Source organism: Carcharodon carcharias, chromosome 21 (assembly GCF_017639515.1).
Source record: "Carcharodon carcharias isolate sCarCar2 chromosome 21, sCarCar2.pri, whole genome shotgun sequence".
Classification (NCBI taxonomy): Eukaryota; Metazoa; Chordata; class Chondrichthyes; order Lamniformes; family Lamnidae; genus Carcharodon; species Carcharodon carcharias.
The window spans coordinates 68,034,846-68,062,684 of record NC_054487.1 but is presented as its reverse complement, the minus strand read 5'-3'; positions in this window follow the sequence as shown (position 1 = coordinate 68,062,684).

Genomic DNA, 27,839 nt, shown 5'->3' with positions numbered 1-27,839 from the left:
CGGGGTGCAGGTAGGGAGGCATTGAAATCAAGGGGGACCTATTTGAAATTGGGGAGGCTCATCTGCAGGTGCAGCACTGAGGTGGAGACTGGGGACTGGAGACTTGGGATGGAATTGGAGACTGGGGAATGGGGAGGGGGAGAAAGGGAAGCTGGGGAATGAGGGTTCGGGGGAAGAGGTGGAGAGTGAGGACAGGGAGAGGGAGGGTAACTGGGGAATGTGGGCTTTGGGGAGGGATGGAGACTGGAGAACGGGGCTGGCAAGGCAGCCAGGGTTTCTTGCAGAGTCAGATGTAGAAGCAGCAGCGCAGTGAGAGAAGCAGCCTGTAAATGGTGAGAGAGACCTAGGGACCCCACAGTGAGTAAATAGAGAAAAATGATTTCCAGCGGTGGTGAATGGGGAACTAGGGAAAGGAAACCAAGGATTCTCACTGGGAAAAAAATCAAGGGGGAAGGGAGGAGGAAAGTTCTTGAACTAAGGACTATTTATGGGATCTTCACTTTGAAAAGAATGGGATAGATATTTGATCATGTGATCAGATGTCACATGAACAAAAACCACACTGAGATATCATGTAGCCAGAGTGCCACATGAGTAGGAATGTCTTCAATGAGAGTGATAAACTTTAATATCCTCTAGATGACCAACTTGTGCAGCAAGAAGACCAACTAACTTCTTAGGTAAGGAAGGGATGTACAATAACAATGGGGCCTTGCCATCATAACCCACTTCCACAAATAATTGAAAAATATTTTATGCTCAATTAAAAGTATTACCTCCATATTGTACTATATTGCCATTAAAAGGAACCTCAAAATGAGCATCAAAATTGAGTGGTGGCTACGAGCCTGGACAAGAATAATGATGCAATGAATTGTAGCCTTCAAGAGCAGAGATGGTCCTGAGGAGTGGGGAAGGGTGGTGTGACTACCAGTCTGCTACTTCCAGTAGACAAATTGATCTTCAGGACAGTCATGATATGTAGATCAGCCTGATTTGCTTTTTTGTCTGCTTTTTCTAATTTCTGTTGAATAAAGGCACTGACAACAAAGGAAATACATTAACTATGGTACAAATTTCTTTTAATTTTCTTTGGTTACTGATGTTTTTGAACTGAAAGTCATTCCTCAATACGCATAGTGTACATTCTAGATCTTAATTTTGAGAAATATTTGGGAAACATTCTGTTCCTTTTGATAGAAAATAATTTTTCCTTTACTGGGCAGAAATTAATTCTTGCCCAATGACCATATAGGAAATTGGGGCCCATATAACTGGGTGGGAAGGTGAGGGGTGGAGACCCCATCGAATTCTGGACTGATTGATTAAATCCTGGGTGGAAAGGATCAAGAAAGGCCTTCACACCCAGAGGATAATTGAAGTCCTTAGCTGTCCATTTAAGGGCCTCTTCCTGCCGCTGGTGGTTTTCAATCCACGGATGAAGACCCCCCCCCAACTTTGCTCTAAATACTAAATACACTCAACCCACACAGGGGCCTCCCCTACTGGCCATGGTGATGCTGCCTTACCTCTTTTCACTCAAAGCTTCAGCGATGACCCTGCAGCCTGGGCCTACTGCAGTAGCCACAGTGGCCACTGCTCCCAGTGGCGCTATCAATACGAGAGAACTGGTAGCCTCTGATTGACCAGCTGCTCTTGAAGACGGGATATCCACCCTGAAGACAACAAGGACCCCAACGCCAGCCAGGTAAATGCCTGATTGGCACTAAATCGCATGGGGGCGGAGGCTTGGAATGACTGCAACAGGGTTGCTGCTGGCTCTCCAGCCAGTAGATAGAGCATCACCACAAGCATTAAATTCCATCCATCATTTTTCTGTCATGTGAAAAATACGAGCCTCAAAACAAGATGGCAAAACTCCCTTGGCCCTCCACTCCACTCCCACCTTAAGTCCAACAAGAGTCCAGAATGAAACAAAAATAGAAAATGCTGGAAAAACTCAGCAGGTCTAACAGCACCTGTGGTGAGAAAGACAGAGTTAACGTTTCAGGTCTGTGTGATTCTTCATGGTTTCCGTTTCATTTAGTTTTTTTGTGAGCTTGGTGGCGGGAAGTCTGAAGGTTCTCCTAGCAAAAAGGTCAGGTTTTCTGGATTTGTTTGTATATGTCCATTTTTAATGAGGTTTTACAATCCTTGAAGTGAAGAGCTGGGTTACAAAGGGGTTAGCAGTTTAGTGATTTGGAAAAAAAACTGTGTTGTTGCCTAGCGACAGGAGTCCAGTGACACACAGAGAAAGATAGAAAGGAAGTTCAGAGTGTGTATGTCATGGAGTGAAGACAGGAGTTCTAAGCTCCCTGATAAGAAATGCTCCAAGGCTGCTGGGGATACAGAGTTTAGAAGACTCATGTGTTTGCTCTGCAATTGAAGTAATAGTGAGCTTAGAGTGTGGTTTTGGGTGTCTCAGGGAGAGATACCAGCTGAAGAAAAAACATCTAGTGAATATTCAAATCTGCTGGAAGAAAACTGTTTGCAACTGGCCAGCCCAAGCAAGAAGCCTTGATGTTAAAATAGTGTTAAATCTTTACTGGGGCTCTGTCTTTAAGGGTCTTGCTGGGATAAAAGGAATAGTGTGAGTTTGAGTCATTTTCTTGCATTTGTATTGAGATATTTCTAATTCTTTTTTGTCTGGCACAATATAGTTCATTTTTCCTCGTTTAATGAATGTTTAATTCTTTATGTTAAAAGTTCATCAGTAAACTCCTGTGAATTTGTTTAGTAACTTTCCTCCACGATTTCTAAAAAAAAACTAAGTTAGGATCTATCAAGCCAGGTTTCACCCTGGGATCTAGCTGTCCAGTGTTATCAGCTGGGATTGTAACATCCCCAGAATAGTGAATAGAAATGACTGCTATTTCCAGAGCCAACTGGCTCAGTGTCTATGATTATAGGCTTACCTGTGGATACATGAGCAAATATCTCTGATGTTCCTTCATCAGTGCCAAGATTGATCTTTACTTGAGTCACTGGCATTTCTGTGCTTTCTGGGGTGTTGTGAAAGTTATTTATGGAAGCCCTTATGATGTGCAGAACTGCCACTGATTTTGGCATCATTTGGCTCCTACCTTTATTCTGTAACCCGTTGTGCTGCTGCCGGCTTTCCCCATTCGTTTCTTATTGTGTGTACCCTGCCTCTGTGGCAGCTTGCCTTACCTTTGTAATGACTATTACCAATCATTCCAAATGGGCTTAATATCCTGCATTGTTGAAATGGTCGCTGCAGTTGTCAGGCAGTCATTTAAGACAGTTTATCACACAACTTCTGAAGTGCCATTGGCAGGGAGTCAAATAATTTATTCACAGAACGAGATTGATGCATTCTCGTTTGGGAAAGGTGCTGCAATGTAAATTGCACCAATCGCCTCCTCATTCTTTAAGCAGCAAATTGGCTCTGCACCCATTAATGTTGTGAGATGTGTTCTTCTGTCTTGGACTCTAGACGTGGCACTTAGTTCTTGGACAGACTTTAGACATACTCTGTTATCTGCTTAACGCTTGTTTATTAGTGTTATATTAAAACAGGTTACAGAGTAGGCATGTTGCTCCTCGGCATGATTGCAACCTCTCTCTCAAGTCTAACACATGACTGGTGTCAGTGGTACATCATCATCTACACCATACATTAGCATATCGTATCCATTAACCCTTTATACTACACCCCCCCCCCCCAAGTACACTATCATACTTTTTAATAACAACATGAAACAATCGGCTGCATTTCATGTGTCCCCATGTTTTCAGGAAATCCCACAAACCCCACCACCTTCCCCACACCCCCATAATACAGGGGGGTTTGGGTGGGCACCGAAATCGGCAGGCCACCGACCATAAATAAATAGATAATCAAGGGTCAATTAGTTTGTTACCTAGCCAATTGACCCTGATGCTATGTTGCTCACACCATAAAATGTTCAGTATGGGCAGTCGGTCGGGAGTGGGCAGCCCAATTTTTAAAATAATTTCTTCAAAGAGCAGGAAGGAAGTGGGGGATTCTATCTTCTTGGGCTGCCTTTTGTGGATTGGGGCGTGTCCCCCCTAAGATAGAAACCTCCTTTTTTTCTTACCCGCCTGCAGCGTTAAACTCTCCGCCCCCACCCCTCCCAACCTATTCAATTCCTCCTCTGACTAACCTCGCTTTGGGGATCCATTGCTCCTTTTTTGATTATTTAACAGGATGTGGGCTTCGCTAGCTGGGCCAGCATTTATTGCCCATCCCTGATTGCCCTTGAGAAGGTGGTGGTGAGCTGCCTTCTTCAACTGCTGCAGTCCATGTGGTGTAGGTACACCCACAGTGCTGTTAGGAAGGGAGTTCCAGGATTTTGACCCAGTGACAGTGAAGGAATGGCAATACATTTCCAAGTCAGGATGGTGAGTGACTTGGAGGGGAACATGCAGGTGATGGTGTTCCCATCTACCTGTTGCCCTTGTCCTTCTAGATGGTAGTGGTTGTCAGTTTGGGAAGATGCTGTTGAAAGAGCCTTAGTGAATTCCTGCAGTGTATCTTGTAGATGGTACACACTGCTGCTACTGTGCATTGATGGTGGAGGGAATGAATGTTTGTGGATGTGGTGTCAATCAAGCAGGTTGCTTTGTCCTGGGTGGTGTCAAGTTTCTTGAGTGTTGTGGGAACTTCACTCATCCAGGCAAGTGGAGAGTATTCCATCACACACCTGACTTGCACCTTGTAGATGGTGGACAGGCTTTGGGGAGTCAGGAGGTTGGTTACTTGTCTCATGAATCCTAGCCTCTGACCTGCTTTTGTAACCACAGTATTTATTTGGCTAGTCCAGTTCAGTTTCTGGTCAATGGTAACCCCAGGATGTTGACAGTGGGGGATTCAGTGATGGTAATGCCATTTAACATCAATGGGCGATGGATTCTCTCTTGTTAGAGATGGTCATTGCCTGACACTTGTGTGACGTGAATGTTTTTTGCCACTTGTCAGCCCAAGCCTGGATATTGTCCAGGTCTTGCTGCATTTGGACATGGACTGCTTCAGTATCTGAGGAGTTGAAAATGGTGCTGAATATTGTGCAATCATCAGCGAACAACCCCACTTCTGACCTTATGATGGAAGGAAGGTCATTTCTAAAGCAGCTGAAGATGGTTGGGCCTAGGACACTACCCTGAGGAAATCCTGCAGTGATGTCCTGGAGCTGAGATGACTGACCTCCAACAACCACAAATGTCTTCCTTTGTGCTAGGTATGACTCCAACCAGCAGAGAGTTTTCCCCCTGATTTCCATTGACTCAAGTTTTGCTAGGGCTCATTGATGCCACAATCGGGCAAATGTAGCCTTGATGTCAAGGGCAGTTACTCTCACCTCGCCTTGCGAATTAGCTCTTTTGTCCATGTTTGAACCAAGGGCTGTAATGAGGTCAGGAGCTGAGTGGCCTTGGTGGAACTCAAACTGGGTGTCAGTGAGCCGATTATTGTTAAGCAAGTGCCGCTTGATAGAACTGTTGATGACCCCTTCCATTACTTTACTGATGATGGAGAGTAGACTGGTGGGATGGTAATTGACCACAATCTTACTCGTTGCAGTCCCATCAGCTGGGATCGTGACATCCCAGCTCTTTGTGCTGCCAGGACTGATGGAGCTGCTGGCCAATCTAAATTGATGTCAAGGTTAATTGATCTAAATTGGCCAGCAGCTCCCAAGGGCGGGACTTTGCCCCTAGGAACTCCCACACTGAACCTATTAAGCCCACCCAGAGCATTTAATGGCTGTGAGGTGGGCTGGCGTGGAAAGGGTTGGCTCTACACCAACTTTGCACTCAGGGTGAGGTCTGCACCCCCATAATATTCAGCCCCCTGTCTTTTAACTATTTACATTGCATTTCTGTAACTCCCTTTTGATAACTACAGATTCTAGCCACATCATCTCCCATTCTTCCCTTCCCTAAGTCAGTCTTGGTGGGGGGGATTCAATTTCACTCAGTATTCTCGGCCCTTAGGGAAGGTGGTTTGGAGACATGAGGTCATTCTTCTGCATGTGGGATCTCATCATGTGCAGAATAGGACAACACTTTCGCAGCATTGCTGGGAAGCTGAGTGTAGACTTCACGTTGACTGAACTGCAAGGTCAATGAAAACTTTTCAATGAAAGACTGTTCCAAAGGAGAAGACCAAAGAGAATCCTCTGGGACTAGAAGAGAAGCACTCAGAAACTCTGAGGAACTTGTTGCTGCCTCAAAGAGCTCCGGGTAGAAGCTTCAGAAGAGGAATGATCTTCAACTCCTTGGAAGGCTATCACAGCTTTATCAAAAACCGCTGTATCAAAGACTGAAAATGCATTGAAGATCTGAGATTTCAATGAACTTAAACAATGAATGAAAGAGCAGCCAACTTCCTGTTAGACTGTCAGGAAAAGAAGAAGAGATTATTTCCCAATGATTTTTTGTGAGGACTGTCTACTCTCTGTAGGCAGTGATAAGAGAGTCATACTTCTCTCTGTACAAGGTTGCTGCACTCTGGACAATGGGAAGAACCGCTGAGGATATGGAGACAAGACAGCTTCATCTTCTGCAATGAGAGGGATTTCCTGCAGAGAATCAAGTTTGGGACAAGATTATAAGTAAAATACTGTGGATGCTAGAAATCTGAAATAAAAAACAGAAAATGCTGGAAAAACTCAGCAGGTCTGGCAGCATCTGTGGAGAGAGAACAGAGTTAATGTTTCGAGTCCATATGACTTCTTCAGAGCTCTGGGACTAGCTAGGCAACATAGGTCAATCAGGAATAATTAAATCGATTCCCCGGGTAGTTACAAGTGCTGGTTAAAGCCCGCTCATTCAATTACTAAATGTTCCTTTGCGCTAAAACAGGTGTCAATAATGTAATCAAAGTTCACAGTACATCCCTGCACCCCATATCTTAAGAGAATCTCATCTGCTACTGGACCAACTGCATAAAGAAAGGAACTAACTTGAAGCTTGATGCTGCTCAGTACCGGAGCCTCTCTGTGGGTCCTCGAGGTAGTCAAATGGGTGGGGCAAGGGCAGGGACTGCTCAACAGGTACGGTCATCGTTACCTCTCTCCAACATGTCTCCTTCTTTTGCCAAAACCTCTCGAGGTGCTTTCAAAGGTTCACTCTTGTTCCTTCGACAACACTGATGTATTTTTTAAATTTTTATATCTCTATTGCTGCCACCATGTTGTGAGAAGTGTCCTTCTGTCTTGGACTCTAGATGTGGGACTTGGTTCTTAGACAGACTTTAGACCATTCTGGTATCTGTTGAACACTTATTTATTAGTACTACATCTAAGCGGGTTACAGAGTAGGCATGCAGCTACTCAGCATGCTTCCAACCTCTCTCACTCAAAAGAGAGAGAAAGAGCTTAACATATAACTGACTGCTATCAGTGGTACATCATCATCATCTACACAATACATGAGCATATTCCATCTGTTAACCCTTTAAATTACATTACACCTTATATTGCAGCACCAATCTGACCTACAGGACCAGTACTGTAAGTCACCCAGTTGTACTTCCCTCTCCACAACCTAGAAATATGTGTCTGCAGAGAGCACAAAGACAGAAAATAGCCCTTGATTGTTCATTCTGATAGCACAAACACAGTTATCAATTCATTCTCAGAGATTCCTTAACTATGGGTGTGGAATTATAGCAGTGCCATTTTGTTTCATGGAATTAGTGCAAAGTATTTAATATGGTTCCAATCACTTGAATTAATCTACACACCATGTATTAAAAGGAACTATAATATATGCAACAGGAGGTGGTGGCATAAGGATATTGTCACTGGACTGGAAATCCAGAGACCCAGGGTAATGGTCCTAGGACCTGGGTTTGAATCACACTATGGCAGATGGTGGAATTTAAATTCAATAAAAACCTGGAATTAAAAGTCTAATGATAGCCATGAAACCATTGTTGATTGTCATAAAAACCCATCTGGTTCACTAATGTCCTTTAGGGGAGGAAATCTGCCATCCTCACCTGATCTGGCCTACATGTGACTCCAGATCCACAGCCATGTGGTTGACTCTTAAATGCAAGCGCATTTAGGGGTGAGCAATAAATGCTGGCCTAGCCAGCAATGCTCACATCCCATGAGTGAATTAAAAAAAAACCTTAAGGATTATGTTCCTTTTAAACTTTTCTCCACTGAAATCTAGATTTAATAGAAGTGTTAAAAATTATGAGGACTTTTGATAGAGTAGGTATGGAGCCATAGGTTCCTCTGACAAGTGGGTTGGTAACCAAAAAAACACTGATTTAAAATAATTGGCAAAAAAATCCAGGGGGTAGAAATTTTATTCCAACTCAGAGCATTGTTATAATCTGAAGTATGTTGCCTGAAAGAATGGTAAAGTACATTTCATTGTAAGTTTCAAAACAAAATTGGATCTTTCCTTAAAAAGGAAAAAACATGTTGGGCTAATGAGAAAGAGCAGAGTTGGAGGAGTAATTGGTGGCTATTTCAGAGTGCCAGCACAGACATGATGAGTTGAGTGGCCCCTTCTGTGATGTGTCATTCTATGAATCATGGAAAACAGGTATCCTTTAATCAGGTAGGAGTACTTACATGTTGGATGGTCCTCCCCTTGTGTGTAAACAGTCTGCTGACTGAATTCTACTTTCTCCTTAGCAGCCTTCTTGACATCTTAATCTTCCTATCAGAATTCTTTTATTGTGGGCGATTCTATCAACAGCTGGAAAGCCTCACTCAAGCTTTTCTATAAACACACAGATTTAGGGAATTCATGGCTCCCTCTTCAGCATTTATCTTTTCTCCTCTATCAAATCAAACTCCTACACTCCGAACACTGGCTTTCTGCGAGGATGCCTTTCTCTGCAATAGTGTGCTGTTAGCATATTACAAGGGGCACTTTGATTGCAACAATTCCTGTCATAACATCAGCACCATTTGAACCCAACCAATGTTCCCTTCTGTCCAAATCAATTATGGAAGTCCATTGATTTTATACAGAAGTAGCCCATTTAATTAATCCTCTTCCATATTGGGCGATAACCTCCGACTAGCGTTGGAAAGTGAGGGCCCGCGGAAATTAGAAGCAATAAATACCTACTTACCTGGTCTTGAAAATTGCATTGCCACTTCCGATCGCCAGAGCTGCTTGGGGCCGGCAACAATGGAATCCTCACAGGCCCCAGCCAAGTATAGATCCAGTGTATTCAAGGAGGCCACGCCCCCTTTTTTTACAGCACCAGCTGCCGTAAAGCAAGTAAGTTTAAAGGGCCAGAGAAATTGACAGGCCCGGGGGAGGTAAGTGTCTAAGGTAAGTGGATGGTACTTAGGCCTTGGGGGTGTCTGAAGGTCACTGGGGGCGGTGTCCAGAGGTCGGGAGGTGGTGTCCGGAGTTGGTGGGGGGCGTGGTGTCCGGAGGTCGGGGGCAGGGTGTGATGTCCGGAGATCGGGGGTCTGGTGTCCGGAGATTGGGGTGAGGGCGACGTCTGGAGGTCGGGGGTGGGGGGGGCTGGTGTCCGGAGGTGGTGGGGGGACTGGTGTCCGGAGGTCGGGGGTGGAGGGGCTGGTGTCCGGAGGTGGTGGAGGGGCTGATGTCCGGAGGTAGGGGGGCTGGTGTCTGGAGGTTGGGGTGGGGGCAATGTCCGGAGGTTGCGGGTGGAGGGGCTGGTGTCCAGAGGTGGTGGGGGGTGCTGATGTCCGGAGGTAGGGGGGGCTGGTGTCTGGAGGTTGGGGTGGGGACGATGTCCAGAGGTCGGGGGTGGGGGGGGCTGGTGTCCGGAAGTCGGGGCGGGGGTGGTGTCCAGGGGTCAGGGTGGAGCTGCTGTCTGGAGGTCGGAGGGGGGAGGTGGTGTCTGGAGGTGGGGGTGGGGTGGTGTCCAGAGGCTGGAGGGTGGAGCTGAGATTTGGGGGATGGATCCGAGTTTGAGGGGAGGGGGTGGATCCGAGGTTGGGGGGAATGTCCAAGGTTGTGGGGGTGATCCAATGTGGTAGGGGGGTTGGGGAGGGGGTAGTCCCGTGGTGGGGTTGGGTTGGGGGCAGGGGTAGTCCTGTGGTGGGGGTGGGGGCAGGGGTTGTCCCATGGCTGGACTGGGTGGAGGTGTGGGGGAGTCCCTTGGGGACGGTCTGGATCTTGACAATAGTTATTCAGAAGTTTGAAGAGGTTTTAATTCTTCTAACCTTTTCTGGGTAACTATTGGTATAGCCCCGGGGGAACCATCGAAGTTTGGGATTTAAATTGCATTTTCGGATGGTTCCCAGCCCAGCGCAATTGTCCAGAGGAAGTTAGCACTTCTGGGCAATTGCTGTGCAAACCCTTACCTGGGAACGTGCCAGAGGGATTCCCCAGTGCATACTTGGGGTACCCCCCAAATCCGACACTGAGGAATGCGGAAGTTACAGGCCATTCTGTCTTTGTTTGACTATCCTTCAAAAGTAAGAAACTTAAGTTGGTTGTAGAGGAGAAGAGAGATCTGAGAATTAATCATTAGAAGTAGCAAGGGAAGTTGATAAGGCCATAAGGGTAAGAAAATTACTGGCAGAGGTAAATGGCACTGCCACTACCAGTAGCGCTGGTAGTGGTAAATTCACGTAGAATCTTGATATTAAAGCACTGAAGTCAGTGTCGGAAAGATTTACAAGGATGTTAGCAGAACTGAGAAGACACAGTTATGGAGAAAAGTTGAACGTTTGTTCTCTAATAAAGAGAAGACTGCGAGGAGGCCTGTTGGAGGCCTTGGACAGGGTGCATATGGAGAAACGTTTTATACTTTTTGATGAATCCAGGGCAAGAGGGCATGAATAAATGATTGCTATTAGCAGGTCAAATAACAAAATTGAGGAATTTCTATACACAGAACTGTGTGAATGTAGAACTTACTGCCACAGGGAGCGGTTGAAGCAGATAAAATTAATCCATTTAAGAGAAGTTTCATGCATATATGAGGGAGAAGGGAATAGTTGAATATAGGGGCAGGCTGGGAGAGATAATTGGTGTGGGATTAGGCACAGGTCGAACATTAACAGTGGCATAGACCAGATGGGCTGAATTTTCCAAATAAACCAAAGTATTGGTACTTCTGTAACGCAATATAGTGGCTGTAGCATGAAAAATAGCACTTGTTTGAATGCATTTATATTATGGTGGAGAAATTTCTCATCTTAAAAAACAGAAGGCGTTGCATCTTGTGGATTCTTGTTGCATGCTTGTTGTGGCCGAGTTGGTACTATAGATAGAATTGATCAGCAGACACTTCTTAGGTGGAAAACATTATGTTTATCTTCAAAGGTGCTCAGCAGCAATTACATGTGCGCTTTCACTTCAAACCCTATCTCCACGCTAACTAGAGGTAGCCCGCTCTACTCTTCTATTGGTTACTAAGATCATGTGATCTTCCTTAACAGCATTCTCCTTAAAGGTATGTTGCACATTAGTTAAAGCCATAATTGCCACAGGGGGTTAAATTTTTAGTTTAATGGACTGAAAATCAAATGGTCAATATTCCTGATTTGTGCTCCTGGTGCACAAATTTCTGTGGTTTGAAACAAAAGACTTTGACAGAATCATGGATTGAACACTATATCTAATCTTCAATGTTGCTTTAATTTGGTTCTTTTAGACTGAATAGTTTGCTTTGCTCTCAAAGTGCGGTTTTGTAATTTACTTCTATGGTTAGAATTTCAGTTGACTGGAGCCCTTGACGATAGGAATTGCTGCTATTCAAACCTGAAAGGCTTATTACCAGCTGATACTGGACATTTTAGTGAGCTGCTTAAAACTAAAGGTGAAAGCTCATGTTCCAGTAATATCTCTTCCATTTACTGCATAATAATCTCCAAGCGTACAGTCCTCCAAGTTTTCTGCTGCCTAAATCTGGTGCCTTCAGCATTCCTGATTTTAATTGCTCCTCAGAGGTGGATGTGCCTTTAGCTGCCAACTCTGGAATTCCCTTCCTAAGCCTCTCTGCCTCTTTATCTCTTTTACCTCCTTTGAGACTTTTCTTAAAACTCACCTCTATGACCAAGCTTATGGTCATCTGCCTTACCTTCCTTATGTGGCTCAATGTCAAATTTTGTTTGATAACACTGCTGTGAAGCACATTGGGGCATCTTATTATATCAAAGGCACTATATAAATAAAAATTGTCACTGTAGTTTTAATAAATTCAGTAAGTGACTTGGTTTCCTGAAGCTTGTATCATGGAAGGTTAATAAATCCCTTCTGCAGACTGCTGAGCAGGATACAACTGACTGAGTATTATTAAGACAGGACAGAATCATAGTTAGACACAGAAGGAGGCCATTCAAGCCGTTGTGTCTGTGTTCCTCTCTGAAGGGACAATTAATCTAGTGCCATTCCCCTGCCTTCTTCCCATAGCCCTGCACATTCTTCCCTTTCAGATAATAATCCAATTCCCTCCTGAAAGCCTCGATTGACCCTGCCACACACTCAGGTAGTGCATTCCAGTTTACAACAAATTGTGGCTGTCCTTAGAAGTGGTTGCAGTACACAAATGGATCTCTATTCATAGTAGTTGGGCAGTCAAATGCTCATTTTAAAGTTCGAATAGATTTGAATTTGATCCCACTTCAGACCTTAGTATTGCAATCTGGTGAGGAGGGGTAGAATGGATCCCATCTTTTCTCACTCCTCACTTAACCACACCAGGTTTTTTTCAGAGTGGTGAATTGTTTCCCCAGCTCTTGTGGAAAAGAGTAAGGGACACTTTGACATTGAGAACTGTAGGACTGGGGGTGAAGGGGAGAATGTTGTGGGGGAGGGTGCTGTACAGGCTGTGGGAGTGAGAGAGAGGGTGCTATACAGGATACAGGCTGTGAGAGTGAGAGTGAGGGTGCTATACATGATACAGGTTGTGAGAGTGAGAGGGAGGGTGCTATACAGGATACAGGCTGTGGAAGTGAGAGGGAGGGTGCTATACAGGATACAGGCTGTAAGAGTGAGAGGGAGGGTGCTATACAGGATACAGGCTGTGGGAGTGAGAGGGAGGGTGCTATACAGGCTGTGGGATTGGAGGGAGGTGCTATCCACTGTGGGTGCAGGGGTGCGGTGCTATCTAGGCTGTGAGTGTGTGAGCTTCCAGACTGTGAAAAGTGGGGGGAAGGGGAGGCTGTCCAGACTGTGGGGGTGGGGCATACAAACAAATCAAATAAGTCTGAAAACCAGGAACTGGATGTGATCCCCAAAGTGATAATTCAAAAACACAAGACAAACAGTGTCGTGGCATCAAATAACTTGGGGTAAGGGGCAACTGCCTTGATTATGGGACAATCCCTTATAATCCAGGACGGTTGGTCGGACAGGTTCCCTTGTTAGTCTATTTAAAAAGGAAAACGAATTGTCTTTGTTGCAATTAACCCAGTCTAAATAAAAAATAATAATAGCCCTTCAACTTTCACGCATGCATGCACTCAAAGTTCACACACACAAATAAGATATAGAGTGGGAGGTTAGATTAAGCAGGCTTTTTTACAGTCTGATAAAAATTGAAGGTATATAGGTCTGGTAGATTGATGACTTGGTTGGCTTCTGGCTGAGCTCGAGAGCCCCTCTGACTTCACAGTGGAAATGATTCAAATATGTCAACAGGCAATTTATCTCTTTTCTGCAGCTGCTGGGTAGATTTTTAAAACACTTGGTGGGATTTTCTGGTCCCGCCCATGGTGGACATCATTGTGGGTGGGGCTCGAAAATTTGAATTCAATTGACTTTTGGCTGCTCTCCAAATTTTGTCATCCCATCTGCGACTTTACCTGCCACTGGCGGGACCAGAAAATCTTGGCTACTGTCTGTGGTAGGTAAATGGTCAAACAGCACATAAGTCTCAAACTTGCTGTATGGATGGGAAGGGAGAGAGAGAGAGAATGAGAGAAAGAGAGAGAGCAAGAATGCCCTGCACATGGGCCTTGCCACTTTGGTGTCTTTTCTGCTTCTATATTGTGGTCTGGAGAAAGCAGTTTCTTAAACACAAAAGAGGGTTAGCTGGTTTGTCAGATGATACTCTATCTCCAACTAACCAGTGAGCCAAATATGGTCATGGCTGGTGGATTCCAGGTACATGGTTTCAACTTGATTAGTTTATTGGTGAGTGAATTCTTTCTCAGCCAGAGTCCTTTGTCTGATTATGTCTGCTGGTTTGTTCCCTACCCAGCTGAGTCTGGATGTTCTGTAAAATCTCAGGAGATATGGCTCATTCACATTCTTCTCACGTGATTATCTTTGCTGGGTTCCTGCAGAAAGATTGATTACATTATAATGACTTTGGACTGTGTAGGGTACAGTCATGCAAATATTCGGCCATCTTAGAAACTGCTATTTCAAGTCACTGGAATGTTGTTTCAGTCTTAAAACTCAGTCATTTTCAGCCAGTAAATGCATAAAGTCATTTTAATATAAAACATGCCTTTATAACATAGCACAATAGATTGCACTCCAACTAACATTAGTTAGTATATTTTTAGTTGACATATCACACAATTGCCCTCCAGGCACCACAAAATAGTTTTTATACTGGATTCCTCGAGCATAATTTTGAATCATTTTACAGTTCAGTAATCTGAACAGCTGGAGGCACATCTCTTTTTAATCACCTTTGAAAACATATGCAGGCACCCTATACAGTTTTTTGTATTTCTAATGATCTGTTTTGTAACTCTCAAAATACTTAATGTAGAGTAACTAGAAGTTAGAACAAGCAACTTATTAAAGAATCTGGTCTCTTTGTACATTTTTCCTGAATGAGTTCTGATATACATCAAGAATCAGACAGTAACATATTCCTGGGTGACACGTTATTGTGGAAACAATTCTTAAATCATTCTGAAATCTGTATATTTCAAATTTACTCAGTAGACATTAACTTTCATAACAAAAACAAAAACACCTGGAAAAACTCAGCAGGTCTGACAGCATCTGCGGAGATGAACACAGTTAACATTTCGAGTCCATATGACTCTTCAACAGAACTAAGGAAAAATAGAAAAGAGGTGAAATATAAGCTGGTTTAAGGGAGGGGGGGTGGTGGGATAAGTAGAGCTGGATAGAGGGCCAGTGATAGGTGGAGATAACCAAAAGATGTCATAGACAAAAGGACAAAGAGGTGTTGAAGGTGGTGATATTATCTAAGGAATGTGATAATAGGTGACATTAATTTTCATAGGCAGACTGGGGATTTTAGTAGAAGAATTAGGAGAGATGAGTAGTCTGTCACAGGTTCATTCTGGCAGTGGCTTAAGGATATATACAGATCCAATAACATTGTGGTTAAGTTACTGGATGAATAATATGAGTTCCAATCCCACCATGGAAATTTAAGAATTTGGATAAAAAAGTCTGGAAATGAAAATTATATCTGAAAATGTGCCAGGTAAAATTCAATTAGCTCATCATGTCCACTCACAGAAGCAAACCTGCCATCTTTACCCAATCTGGTCTAAAATTGACTCCAGCTCCAGACCAACTTGATTGACTCTTAAATGCCCTCTGAAGTGGCCTAACAAGAAACTCAGTTATATCAAATGATTTAGGAAGAAGAACTCGGGACAGGCAATAAATGTTGGTCTTGACAATGATTCTTACATCTCATGAAAAAAATGAAAAAAAAAATACATATTTGGTTAGATTTACATTTAAATTTTCATTCATTTTTCCACAATGAAAGTGTTAACAAAAAGTGTATATGATTTTTTTTTTATAAATCAATGCTGTTCTCTGAAACAAAAACAGAATTACCTGGAAAAACTCAGCAGGCCTGGCAGCATTGGCGGAGAAGAAAAGAGATGACGTTTCGAGTCCTCATGACCCTTCCACAGAACTGAGTGAATATAAGGAGGGGTGAAAAATAAGCTGGTTTAAGGTGGTTTTGGGGGGGGGGGGGGGGAGGGGGGGGGGTGGGGTGGGGGGTGGGGGGGTGTGCGGGGGGGGTGGTGATGGGGTGGGGGGAGAGAAGTGGGGGGGCGGTGTGGTTGTAGGGACAAGCAAGCAGTGATAGGAGCAGATAATCAAAAAGATGTCACAGACAAAGGAACAAAAGAACAAAGAGGTGTTGAAGGTAGTGATATTATCTAACCGAATGTGCTAATTAAGAATGGATGGCAGGGCACTCAAGGTACAGCTCTAGTGGGGGTGGGGTGGAAAGACTAGCAGAGCATAAAAGATTTAAAAATAATGGAAATAGGTGGGAAAAGAAAAATCTATATAAATTATTGGAAAAAACAAAAGGAAGGGGGAAGAAACAGAAAGGGGGTGGGGATGGAGGAGGGAGTTCATGATCTTAAATTGTTGAATTCAATATTCAGTCCAGAAGGCTATGAAGTGCCTAGTCGGAAGATGAAGTGCTGTTCCTCCAGTTTGCATTGGGCTTCACTGGAACAATGCAGCAGGCCAAGGACAGACATTTGGGCAAGAGAGCAGGGTGGAGTGTTAAAATGGCAAGCGACAGGGAGGTTTGGGTCATTCTTGCAGACAGACCGCAGTTTACATTTGGTCTCTCCAATGTAGAGGAGACCACATTGGGAGCAACGAATGCAGTAGACTAAGTTGGGGTAAATGCAAGTGAAATGCTGCTTCACTTGAAAGGAGTGTTTGGGCCCTTGGACGGTGCACCTGGACCGCTTGCTCTGGATTCTTACCTTCTCTTGATCTTTTCATTGAGAATTGTCGGCGTGACATTAGTTGTCTCAATTTCTCTGCTCCTCTCACCCATTCTAATCTGTCACTCTCTGAACTTACTGCACTCCGTTCTCTCAGGTCCAACCCCAACATTGTCATCAAACCCGCTGACAAGGGTGGTGCTGTTGTTGTCTGGCGCACTGACCTCTACCTCGCGGAGGCTGAGCACCAACTCGCAGATACTTCCTCCTACCTCTCCCTGGACCATGACCCCACCACTGAACATCAAGCTATTATTTCCAGGACGGTCACTGACCTCATCTCCTCTGGGGATCTTCCTCCCACAGCTTCCAACCTGATAGTCGCCCAACCTCGGACAGCTGGCTTCTACCTCCTACCCAAAATCCACAAACAGAACTATCCCAGTAGACCGATCGTGTCAGCCTGCTCCTGCCCCACAGAACTCATTTCTCGTTATCTTGACTCCCTTCTCTCTCCCCTTGTCCAGTCCCTTCCCACCTACATCCGTGTTTCCTCTGACACCTTACGTCACACCAACAATTTCCAGTTTCCTGGCCCCAACTACTTCCTCTTCACCATGGATGTCCAATCCCTCTACACCTCCATCCCCCACCAGAATGGTCTGAGGGCCCTTAGCTTCTTCCTCGAACAGAGGCCCGAACAATCCCCATCCACCACTACTCTCCTCCGTCTGGCTGAATTTGTTCTCACACTGAACAATTTCTCCTTTAGCTCCTCTCACTTCCTCCAAATAATAGGTGTGGCTATGGTTACCCGCATGGGCCCCAGCTATGCCTGTCTCTTTATGGGGTACGTGGAACATTCCTTATTCCAGTCCTACTCCGGCCCCCTTCCACAACTCTTTCTCTGGTACATCGGTGAATACTTTGGTGCTACTTCATGCTCTTGTCAGGACTTGGAAAAATTTATTAATTTTGCTTCCAATCTCCACCCCTCCATCATTTTCACGTGGTCCATCTCTGACACTTCCCTTCCCTTCCTTGACCTCTCTGTCTCAATCTCTGGTGATAGACTGTCCACCAATATCCATTACAAGCCTACCGACTCCCACAGCTATCTCAACTACAGCTCCTCACACCCCGCTTCCTGTAAGGACTCCATCCCAATCTCTCAGTTCCTTCGCCTCCGTCGCATCTGTTCTGATGATGCTACCTTCAAAAACAGTTCCTCTGACATGTCCTCCTTCTTCCTCAACTGAGGTTTTCCACCCACGGTCGTTGACAGGGCCCTCAACCGTGTCCGGCCCATCTCCCGCGCATCCGCCCTCACGCCTTTTCCTCCCTCCCAGAAACATGATAGGTCCCCCTTGTCCTCACTTAGCACCCCACCAGCCTCCGCATTCAAAGGATCATCCTCCGCCATTTCCGCCAACTCCAGCATGATGACACCACCAAACACATCTTCCCTTCACCCCCACCGGCGGCATTCCATAGGGATCATTCCCTCCGGGACACCCTGGTCCACTCCTCTATCACCCCCTACTCCTCAACCTCCACCTATGGCACCACCCCATGCCCACGCAAAAGATGCAACACCTGCTCCTTCACTTCCTCTCTCCTCACCGTCCAAGGGCCCAAACACTCAAGTGAAGCAGCATTTCACTTGCATTTCCCCCAACTTAGTCTACTGCATTTGTTGCTCCCAATGTGGTCTCCTCTACATTGGAGAGACCAAACGTAAACTGGACGACTGCTTTGCAGAACACCTGCGGTCTGTATGCAAGAATGACCCAAACCTCCCTGTCGCTTGCCATTTTAACACTCCACCCTGCTCTCTTGCCCACATGTCTGTCCTTGGCTTGCTGCATTGTTCCAGTGAAGCCCAATGCAAACTGGAGGAACAGCACTTCATCTTCCGACTAGGCACTTCACAGCCTTCTGGGCTGAATATTGAATTCAACATCTTTAGATCTTGAACTCCCTCCTCCATCCCCACCCCCTTTCTGTTTCTTCCCCCTTCCTTTTGTTTTTTCCAATAATTTATAAAGACTTTTCTTTTCCCACCTATTTCCATTATTTTTAAATCTTTTAATGCCCTGCTAGTCCTTCCACCCCACCCCCACTAGAGCTGTACCTTGAGTGCCCTACCATCCATTCTTAATTAGCACATTTGTTTAGATAATATCACCACCTTCAACACCTCTTTGTTCTTTTGTTCTTTTGTCTGTGACATCTTTTGATTATCTGCTCCTATCACTGCTTGCTTGTCCCTACAACCACACCACCCCCGCCCCCCACTTCTCTCCCCTGACCCCAGCACCCACCACCCCCACCCACCCCCACCCCCCCCCCCCCCCCCCCCCCCCCCCCGCCGCCCCCCCCCCCCCCAACCCCCACCTTAAACCAGCTTATTTTTCACCCATCTACTTATATTGACTCAGTTCTGTGGAAGGGTCATGAGGACTCGAAACGTCAACTCTTTTCTTCTCCGCCGATGCTGCCAGACCTGCTGAGTTTTTCCAGGTAATTCTGTTTTTGTTTTGGATTTCCAGCATCCACAGTTTTTTTGTTTTTATCTCTGTTCTCTGAAGTTCGTTTGAATTTTTTTCTTTAATGTTGTTTACATTTGCCTTGACAAGGCAAGCGCCAGGCTGTCTCCTGCAGACAGGCTGGTAGGTGGCACTGACCTACAAAACTGGAAAAGGTCAAATCTTTAGCACTTCATTGCGACTCGTTTATATTTTACTTACTGGGGCTTAACGTGCAACCTATATTCAGCCTGAAATCAATTTACTCTCTGTTCCATTCTTCAGATTTGTTTTTGGATAGAGTTTTGCAAAAATGATTTCTCAACCAGTTTAAACTCATTCATAATTTTCTCTTGTTTTTATTCCTTGCAGTCCCATGTATTAGTTGTGTGTAATGCATCACTCCTTTGACAGTATGTTGAACTGGCTAGTATGATGTGATATTGGAATATGGATTCTCATTGTACTCAAAGCTATATGGCCTTTGGGAAGTGCATACAAGAAGTCATCCTTTGCAGTTAATAAATGTCTCATCTGATAGGGCACCAAGGATACGGTATTTTATGGAATAATCTTCTTTTCAGTTGTGGGCAGAATTTGCTTATTGTTTCTGTGGTTTCATATTGTATGATTCCTGATATCGCATACGCTGCCAGCCATTTTTCTATTTTAATTAACAGTATATAATTTTTTACGCAATTTTAATCCACCTAGCCCTCCTGTGCAAAGCATGCTTGCCCTGGCTACCCTATAAAGTGGCACTGACAGTAGACTTGTGTACTAAGAGGTAATGGGACACAAGCAAGAAAGCTCTTGGGAGCTGCAATCTATAAAATTCTCGAGTATATGACTGTACTATTACTTACCTGCAGACCGTGGCAGGAATCAGTGACAATTTTTGAAGGACGATATGCTTAATAGATACAATCTTTTGTTCAGGAGAAACAATTTCACAGGAGACTGAAGTTGATTTCTCGTAGGCTTTGAAGTTCTCTCTTTTAAGCCTTAATCCAATAGACATCTTTCAGTTTATGTATTATGACTCACCAGTAATATTTTCTAAACCCATTGGAGCAACTTCAGGGTAGAAATATGTATACTGTTGGGGTTAGGGGGATTAGAAACAGTTCACACCAGGGGTTCCAATGAGTGCACTGTGTGTAGTCATTCCCGCTGGAACCTGTGGGTTCGGCCTTCATTACATATTCATCATTACCTCCAGCACGGTGCCCTGAGGGCTTGAATACCAGGACACGTTATGCAGCTTCTAAAAGAGGACCAGGGGTCACCTCTCAATTAACGTAAGGACATAACTAGATTACACAAGAACACAACAGGCTAGGCAGTTTATTTTTTCCAAGTTTTCAATTCTCTCCAGGCCTTTTTCCTCCCTACTTTTGCAATCTCCTTCAGCCTTACAATTCCCTGAGATATCTGTGTTCCTTCAATTCTGGCCTCTTGGGCATCCATGATTTTAATTGGACCATTGGGGGCCACACCTTCAGCTACCAAGGTTATAAGCTCTGGAATTCTGTCCCTAAAGTTCCTCAGGCCGGATTTTACAGTTTGAGAGCCATTACCCAATGTCACATTCCAGACTTTAAAAATGCCAGCCCGCTCACCATTTTAGTCTCCGGGTGTCAGGCGTAGGTTAGGGTTGGGACCACCACCTCTCAAGGCAGGCCTAAGGTGGCAATGGAGGCAGGGGGTGGGCAGATTGTGAGGTTGTAGGGTTAAAAGACCCACCTCCATTTACTGGGACATTGGCCCTGTTAAATTCATTGTTGTTAGGCCCTCTAGCCCTCACCCCTCTTACCCCAACCAGCCCCATGCTCCCTCCATGCTCCCTCATATCTCCCATGCCTGCTCCATGACCCTGATGCATCCCCAATGCCCCCCTCCACACACAGTATCCACCAGGTACAGAAATCATGAGCCATATAATAACATTGGCAAGTCTTTGAAATGCTCATGAAATTAAAAAAAATCAGCATTCAATGTTCCCTTAGAAAGAAATTCCCCCTGTTACATTCTCTTAAAATTGTTAAACAATTGCAGCCATTGAAATTCCCATTGAAGAAGCCTTTAGTCCTCAATTGTATCAATAAAAGGAGGCTGACCAGATGGTCAGTTATCTGAAACAAAAACAAAAACAGAATTACCTGGAAAAACTCAGCAGGTCTGGCAGCATCGGCGGAGAAGAAAAGAGTTGAAGTTTCGAGTCCTCATGACCCTTCGACAGAATTTGAGTTCAAGTCCAAGAAAGAGTTGAAATATAAGCTGGTTTAAGGTGTGTGTGTGGGAGGCGGAGAGAGAGAGAGAGAGAGAGGTGGAGGGGGGGTGGTGTGGTTGTAGGGACAAACAAGCAGTGATAGAAGCAGATCATCAAAAGATGTCAACAACAATAGTACAAAAGAACACATAGGTGTTAAAGTTAAAGTTGGTGATATTATCTAAACAAATGTGCTAATTAAGAATGGATGGTAGGGCACTCAAGGTATAGCTCTAGTGGGGGTGTTTTTTTTTAAATAATGGAAATAGGTGGGAAAAGGAAAATCTTTATAATTTATTGGAAAAAAAAGGAAGGGGGAAACAGAAAGGGGGTGGGGATGGGGGAGGGAGCTAGCAGTTATCTGTGTTGCCAGATGGCCTCACTATGAATGCTTGGCTGAGCTCCAAGTCTGACTAATAGATTCAGCCCAGTAGGCATTGTTTACACAGTCACTTTGTTTAATTGACAGTTTTATGGGCTTGTAGTAACTAGCCTTCTTTTAAGTGGATTTTAAATGCCTGTGTGTTTATCTGGACATGATTAAAAGGTGTTAAGTGGATTAAATGTTTCTTCAATGGGACTCTAATGGATGTGACTGATTGATGATATTATAAGAATGTAAAAGGGAGAAAATTTTTTAAAAGTGAATGTTGTATGTCTTTTTTTTTATTAGCATTTCAAAGACTTGCCAGTGCTATTATATGGCTCATTGGTCCTGTACCTGGTGGATACTGGAAGAGTTCTTTAAAGGTTCAGTCGGTGTCAGAACATTAAATTAATGTTAAAATCATACCATAGTCTCCCCTACATACACTGATATCTGATTCTTCGGATTGTAGAATGTAGAAGAGGACATTATCCACTGGAGAAAGGGTTCTAATGCATCTGTACACTTACACAGAGTCGATTAATTTAATGGTCTCTTACCTTTTAAGGACAAAGCTCCATGATCAATAATTGCATCAAAAACAAATGTAGTTCATAATAAACCATTACATTATGACAGTTGAAGTTGGTAAAAGCTTTTAAATTTACTTGCCAAAAGGTTCCCGAACCCACAAATGGCTTCCCCAGGTTCATGAACTGACGTATAGGGTATGCATCAGGATCCCACCTGCCTCAACAAAAATAGCAATGACAGGATCTATTGAATTTGCAGCAGGCATTTAAATTGCTAACCTGATATCATATTATGTGAGCATCCAGCCATGATCCGTCACACTTGCCAATCTTGTGAAAGTGGCAGGCAGCAGGAATTGGAGGACAAGTTTAAAAATGTGGCCCTATGCGACTCCCATCTCACCCTCCCATGAGTCTGCTCAGCATTGGGAGATGAAAGTTCAACTCTTCATCTCCCGGCTTCTCTTTCCTCCTTAAAGATCCCCCTTAAAACCTTTGACGAAGCATATGCCTAATACCTCCTCTTGTGACTTGGTGTCAAATTTTGTTTGATGATACTCTTGTGAAGCACCTTGATATGTTTTATTACATTAGAGGTGTTACCTAAATGCAAGCTGTTGTTGGGAACAATGCAACAGGTTGCCGACCTTTGAGGGGGATGTTGGTTTGCTGAATGCTTTTAAGCGAGAGCTGGATCTGTTTCTTGCTGCTATGGTAATCGCTTAGTACAGGAGGTAATGGTAATCAGGTAATATTAATCAGGAGCTGAATAGTCTTCTGTGATCAGGTGGTTGGATAGGAATGTTCCATATTTTTGTTTCTTAATTGGCCTTGGGATATTGGATTAAGGTTTAAAATCATTCAGCTGCATATTTGCCTGCTCTAGGTCATCAGAGTTTTCACAGATGATCAAGTGGGTGATGTCCTTTGCTACTTGCAACCTGTTATTTTGCAGTCAATTGCTCTAGGTGGACTGGATAATCACACATTACAACATCCCTGATCGCTTGCTAGCCATAGCTAGCATTGCAATGGTGAAGGGAAGCACCTCATGTGAATTGAAGCTGCTGTTGCAATCAGCACACTCTGAAAATTTCAAGACACTGTAGCCCAAATCATTTATCTCTACAAACTGTTTGCCTCCAGCATGATGAGCATATTGCCCAATGTGTGATGTCTTTCACTGGTTCCTCACACAATCATTCTGCTATTTTCAATTTTTAGACTTCCCTTGGACAGGTTCCATGCTGGCAAAGTCCCTTCTGGACAATAGATAGACAAAGCAGAGGGCAGATTTTTTTCACTGAGTGGACAGGCGCGCGCCCAGTCCGCTCGAGCGTAATATAGCGCCTGATGACGTCGGGCGAGCATCCCAAGGTCATCACGCACTAGCGCGATATTTTGGTAGATGGGTGGGCCTGGGAGTTGAAGCCGCTCCCACCATTAATTACGAGGCCAGTTAAGGCCATTAAAAAGGCAAATAAGCTAGATTTTACATTGCCCTTGTGATTTCCCACTTGTCACATGGGCAAAACGGGCAGATGTGCTGCTGACATTTTGCAAAACCTCATCCAAGGGCAGGATAAAAAGGGTCATCAGCATTGCCAGTGTGAGTAGTGCGATGTTTTGGAGATAATTTGCTGCTTGTTGCTTATTGGCACTTGGCAGCCTCATTTCTGTTCGGGGCTTCATTGTCAGCATTTCCAGGCTTCATTTCAGGACTTATGGGTGTTTCCAAGGCCCCCGGAGGATTCAGGCCTTGTGGACCCTTCCAGGTGTCAGACAGCCTTCTGTTACTCTGGTAATGGGGATTGTGGTCTCTGCTGGTGGCACCTCCTCTGAGTAGGAAGAGAGGGGCAGAAGGGAAAGGAGGCCAGGTGTCCCAATGCAGCTTCCGGGGAGGGACATGCGGGAGGAGAGGCGCAGACACAAGGGTCACGGGGCCAGCAGGAAGTCCAATGTGGAAGAGGACACAGAAGACATCACTATCCTGCTGCCAGGGTTTACAGGCAGTGATGCAGCTACCTCAATATATCTGAGGTGCAATGCCGAAGGAGGCTCCACCTCTCAAGGGAGACCGTCACCTCCATTTACCAGATGAATGGGCCTGAGCTCAGCTCCGACTGTATGGGTGAACACCCCATGCCAGTGGCTCTGAAGGTCATGGTGGCCCTCAACTTCTATGCCTCTGGCTCTTTCCAGGGGTCAGTGGGGGATCTGTGTGGAGTCTCCCAATTGGCTGTCCGCAGTTGCGTCAAACTGGGGACATAAGCTCTGTTCAGGTGGGCACTGACCTTTATTCTTTACCATATGGACGAGGCCAGCCAGGCTGAGCGAGCCAGAGGCTTTGCAATAATGCTGAGTTCCCCTGTGTCCATCGACTGCACACATGTGGCCATAAAGGTGCCAGTGGGTGAGCCGGGTGCCTTCATCAACAGGAATGGATTCCACTCCATGAACGTGCAGATAGTGTGTTACCACAGGATGCAGATTCTGCAAGTCTGTGCAAGGTACCCTGGCGGCCCCCATGACACTTACATCCTGAGACATTCCCAGGTGCCGAGGCTCTTCAGTGCTCCAGCCCGACTGGATGGATGGCTGCTGGGTGACAAGGGCTATCCAGTGAACAGGTGGCTTATGACGCCTCTCCACCATCCAAGAACAGAGGCAGAATAGCATTACAATATGAGTCATAGATCCACAAGGGCGGTGGTACCGAGCACCATAGATCTTGATGCACTTCCGATGCCTGGACCATTCAGGGGTGCACTACAATACCTCCCCAGAGTGGATGTCACTGTTAGTTGTTGCATGCTGTGCACTAGCAAGGTGGGACCCACTGGAGGAAGAGGATCTCGATGAAGCTGCACAGGCCACAGATGATGAATCCAGTAGTGAGTCAGAAGAGGAGCACGGTGAGGAGAGCACTGAGGGTGTGGAGGCAGACCTCAGTAATCTCCAGGGAGACAGGAACATCAGGGACACCTCGATCCAATGCTCCTTCAGTTAGGCTACAGATTTCCTTCCGCCTCATGCCAGGGCTGTCGCCTCCATCCCGGATGTCTGGAATGAGTTTTTCATTTGCATCCACTCGGTGCCTTTGCAATAAAGTTTAGAATCACTCACATCCAGCATTACATACTGGTGTACCCTGCACCAGAAAGAAATTAGGTGAAGCATACTCAGGCCATCAGAGCCGGCAGAGATGACAAGCAGTTCGTGGGGCCAACGTGAGGTCACTCTGGACCTCATTGCTCATCATTGATGGACGGGCACCTCACTGGGATACTGAGTGCCTCATCCATCTCCCATACTGGCACTGGCCACCTGAGGTCAGTGCCTGTGTGAGGGCTTGCAGGCCTGAACACAACCGCAGGAACCCCTGATTCTGTTCCTGGAGCTGCCTCTCCACGAGAGTCAGCACTCTCTTATTGGGGTATGCTTGGCACGAGGGTCAACGCAGTCCTCCACATAGACTCCTCCACAATGGAGACGATGGCACGCAGACCGTCATGGATCTCCGCCAGATCCTCCTGCACATCCCACTGGATATCCAGCATCTGCCATCTAATGGGCGACTCCAGAGGCTCATCATCAGCCTTCGACTCAGCATTATTCTGGTCTCCAGCAGTCCTCTGACTGCTGGCGCCCTGGGCACTCTCTGCTCTGCCTGCACCTCAAGCAAGTGTGAAGTGCCCTCACCAAAGTGTACCGACATTCTAGCCGCCGATCTAATGCCTACCGAGGTGCTGGTATCTGCACTGGTGCTTTGTTCAGAGACCTGTGACGCAGGTGCAAATGAAATCCAGTGGTCCTCCAGTGTCAAGGGTGGCCCTTTGGTGTCCAGAGAATGAGTGCGCACTGGTGAATCTAAGGGAAATAAAAGACATGTCATTAGGTAAAGTCAAGCACTGGCACTGTGCATGCTGGGCACCCTGGTAAGACCATGGGGATTTGCATCATGATGCCATCGTCTTTCAATGATCAATGGGGACTCCAGGTTTGAAGATCCCATCAATGAAGACGCTACACTAGAATGGTTGCACAATCCAAAACTGTCATGCTTATGCACTGCACTCTTACCTTCATCTGACACCCCCACCCCTCCAGCTCAAGGGCGCCCTGCTCAAACCTGGTCAGTAGCAGCACGATGGGCCAGCCTCCACCTAAATGTGGCCTCTCTGATTGGTTATAGGTCATCTTCTCCTGAAAGGACAGAGGAGCATTGATTAGTCCACTCTCTACCTGCAGCGCCATTGCAGTCTGGCCAACCCCACCTGGGGAACACCTCCCAGGGCATATCTGAGTCATGGCCCTCGAGCAGCAAGGCACTCAGTCCAAGCAGCCAGGGCTCACCCGTTTGGCCAACTCCGGCGTCATTGACAATCGGCTCTCAGACCTTCGCACCCCTGAGGTTGACAGGGTGATGGCCACACCTTAACACATCTGCACACTGACCCACGCCAACATGGTACTCACCCTTCCTGAGCGCAGCAGGACACTGAACCTCTTCCGTCACTGCACCCATGTGCACCGCACCATGTCATGGTTGCTAACCAGCGCTGCCACCTCCTCCCATGCCGTCTTTGTGAGGTGCGGTGGCCTTCTCCTCCCATCTCTGGGGACAAGGGTGTCTCTTCAAGGCAGCCCCTGCTCCAGGAGGGCGGCGAGGCACTCACTTGAAAAGCGGAGGGCCGACTGCCCACCTGACCTGCCCTCCCGCCTGCCGTGTCCAGCCGCACTTGACTCCATCACTTGAGTTTGCTAACACAGAACAGATGTTCTTCCATATGGCAGCCTTCCAGGGGCTGCCTGTGCCGTTTTTAAACTGGCCGCCCGGCCGCCATTGGACTTGGTGGCTAACAGGCCCCTGCCCTGCTCGGCCCTTCCCGACCAGTGGGGAGCCGCGTTTCGCACTGGACGCGCCTTAACTGGCCCGCCAGCGTGAAATCGCAGTGGTGGGCCATTCATGGGCGGATGCCCGTTTCCCGGCTGATCCCAGGCCTGCCAACCGCGCCCGCCCGCTGAACTGACAATACTGCCCAGTGTGTGGTGCCCTTTACCGCAAGTTAACTTTGATTGCTGCACGTTCCAGTCTCTGGGTGCTACCTGGAAATACGAATTTCACTGTCCTGCAAGCTGCAATATATGAGAGGGGCTGCTATTTCTTTTTTTTCTTGGTTGATCTCGCAATTACCTGGTTTGGTTGGCTAAATTAGCCTTTGCTGGAGACATCAGTCTCATTTGCTGAAGCGACTGGGAGAAATGTTTTTCTGTGGAGTGTCCCTTGTTGTTGAGGATGCCTCTAATGTTCACATAACAAGATTATTGCCTTCACAGTGGAGGAGTTTGTTTTGAACTGGTTGATTCATTGCAGCCATTGGCAGTCTTTACATTGGCTCATGTAATGGCCTAGGGCATTTCTTGATATGAATAACCAAAGCCTTCATATTCTCTTCATATTGCTTGATAGAATCACCCAGATAAGTGAGCAGATGAAAGGCTGAGTTGGCAATGAGTGATTTTGTGGCTTAGTAAAAAAGGGAAAAGGTA